The following is a 3,137-nucleotide window of genomic DNA, read 5'->3' as shown; positions in this document are numbered from 1 at the left end:
GTTTATGTTTTAAGGGCAAATGTCGATTTTGCCCTTTCGTACTTAAGTCGGACTTTTCATTCAGCGCCTTTTGATCAGAATAGATTCTGATCGTGAGAAGCTTGGTTTTCATGCTTCAAAAAATGAATTCTAAAACTTAAAAAGTGCCGGTTCATTACAAAAAAACAAGAAATTGAACCGGACTCACCATACAACTTTTACTCTATTTCTATTCCAAAAAAATAAAAAAACAACAGAATTGATTTTTTAGAATGTTACAGTACAGAGCCTTAGTCTCCTAGTCTGAGAACCTGGTTCACTATTAATTGGGAGTCGTTATGAACGTGCAACTTCTTCACACCTAAGGATTCGGTGGGGCTCATCCCAACTTATATTGCTTTATACTCTGGTTCATTGTTGAATACCTTAAAGGAAAACTTCAAGGCATACTATATCTTGAATTTCTCTAGGTTGATCAAAATTCAATATCCTGCTCCACTTCCTATTACGTTGGAGTGTCTACAACAAGATCCAGACTTCTATGCTTTTTGTATTGGTTGGCTCTTCCTCTACTTCTCAGGGAGTGTGAATTATGCGACAAAATCTTCCAATGCTTGGGTATTGATGGTTGTGCGTACTGGAAACTAATAATAAACCCTCCAAGTTTGATTGCCCAACTCACCGTCCGACCAGAAGCATTTGGCTTTTCTTCAGTGGCTGATCGATGAGTACATCTATGATGTGGGCTTGGAAGTACGGTCAAAGCTTCCTGGCAGCTACCACAATTGCGTAAGCTATCTTCTCAACCTGGTATAATGTGTATTGGCGTCAAGTAAGGCCTTGCTTGCATAGTATATGGGCTTTTGAATGCGATCCTCCTCTTTGAGCAACATTGTACTGACTGTCATTGGGGTGATTGTAAGATAAAGCTATAGCTCGTCCCCGGCTTCTAGCTTCGCCAATAAGGTTCGCGTTGCAATGTGCTCTTTGAACATTTTAAAAGCGGTTTAAGATTCTTAGTCCACTTAAAATTTTTTGCCTGCTTCAACATTCTAAAGAAGGGTAGCATTTGTCCCCAGAGCTAGAGACAAACCTCCTAAGTGTTATGAGCCTTCCAGTTAGCGTTTTTTCCTCTTTTACCTTTCGAGGAGGGGCCATCTCCAGAATGGCTTTGATTTTATCTAGTTTTGCCTCTATGCCTCTTATGGACACCATAAACACAAGGATTTTTCCCTAGGTTACTCCCAAAGAATATTTGGTTGGGTTCAACTTTATCTGTTAGTTTCAGAGAATCTCAAAGGCTTCTTCGACGTCAGTGATATAATCCCTGGCTTTTCTACTCTTGAAGAGAATGTCATCTACATAAATTTTCATATTTCTTCCTATCAAAAGCTTAAATATTTGGTTGACTAACCTCTGGTAGGTGGCTCTAGCGTTCTTCAACCCAAAATGCATGACTTTATAACAATTCAGTCCCTTGTCAGTGATGAAGGCTATCTTAGGCTAGTCGAGTTTATACATCTTGATTTGATCGTAACCTGAATACACATCCATGAAGCTCATGAGCTTATGATCTAAGCGTCTATAAGCAGGTCGATGCGTGGCAATGGGTAATAATGATCTTTGGGGTATGCCTTTTTGATGTCGGTGAAGTCCACGCACATCCTTTTTTACCATAACAACATTTGCTAGCTGTTCTAGATAGAGGATTTCTCTGATGAACCCTGACCTCTTCTTCTATGGCCTTCTGCCACTTGAAGGTTCTCTTCTTTGGCTTAATCTGGGTCCAGGTGGGATCCACACTGATTCTATGCTCGATAATATTCCTACTAATTCTAGGCATCTTAGTTGCCAACCAAGCGAAGAGATCCATATTTGCTCAGAGGAAATCAATCAATCTCTTCTTCTGCTTCTCCCCTAGGAATTTTCCGATCTAGATCAATTTGGTGTTGCCCCTTCCAAGTTTATCAAGGTCAGCTCCTCGGCTAGTTCACCAGCTCTAGTTCCTGGTCTTTGTGGTCTTCTATTGCGATGGTGAGTGTTTCCTCAATCTTCTTATCCTTCCCCTTCAAAGTGTTAATATAACACTTGAGAGAAGTCTTATGGCCTTCTCGACATTCTCTACTCCATGTTCGGCATGAAACTTTATCCTTAAAGTGATATATGGACACTACCGCTTCGAGGCGGTTTAAGCCTAGTTGTCCACCACCAAGAAATTCACCATCGTGGCTTTCCGATGTTCTCCAGGCCTCTCTTATTTTGAAGTTCAATCCTTCCTTTGGGCCTTATCGGGACTCCCAAAAGTCCATAAAGGGGATGTTCACGAGCTTCTCTTCACCAATTTCCATGGCTTTGAATGCCTTCCAGAATACTTTACCCCAAGAAAAAAAAAACAAAATGCCTTCCAGAATAGTATGTCTACTGGGCTCTCATTTTAACCAGGATTTTCTCCACGATAAATGCTCCTACCCTCATGGTAATTATGACTGCATCATAATGGGGAAACTCAATCCCTCGTAGATCTTCATCCATGAAATTAGTCAACTAATCAATCCTTCCTCTCTTCGTGGAATTCTTGGCGTAATAAACATTTCTGGCGTAGGTTATTCTTGAGAAGCGGGAGTCTCCTCCTGCTGCTAGTTGTCCACTTATAGTTGAAATGTCTCTCATAGAGGAATGATCATCTCTTCTCCCATCTCGATTTTCTCTGGTCAGTGGTGGAGTTTTATTCGGCCTCTCGTCCCTACTTTCCCTTTTGTCCTTCCAATGATAGTTTTTTCAGTTAACTTGATGGTCACCCTAACCACGATCACCTTGGCTTCGGTTGCCTCAATCTCAGTTATCTTGGTATTGATTACCTCGACTTTGACCACCTTGACTTCGACCTCCTCGGCCTTGAGCTCCCAACACTAACCAGTAGTATGTCCATGATCCCGGTGAAAGTCACAGTATCTACTTCGATCCTTGGTCTCTGGTTGCGATGTAATCTTCCTCGGACACTCTAAGCAATGCCTCTCTGAGTCACTGATCTGCATTAGGATGTGAGAGTACCGATGGGTAAGGGGTGTAGTTTTCAAACTCCCTTATAGGGTCTGATCTCGCACAAGACCTAGAACTCTTGTCTCAGTCATTTTGTGCTTGGTCATTGTTGCGCCTTC

Source organism: Macadamia integrifolia, unplaced genomic scaffold, assembly GCF_013358625.1.
Source record: "Macadamia integrifolia cultivar HAES 741 unplaced genomic scaffold, SCU_Mint_v3 scaffold2832, whole genome shotgun sequence".
Lineage (NCBI taxonomy): Eukaryota > Viridiplantae > Streptophyta > Magnoliopsida > Proteales > Proteaceae > Macadamia > Macadamia integrifolia.
Note: the sequence above shows the minus strand (reverse complement) of the source record.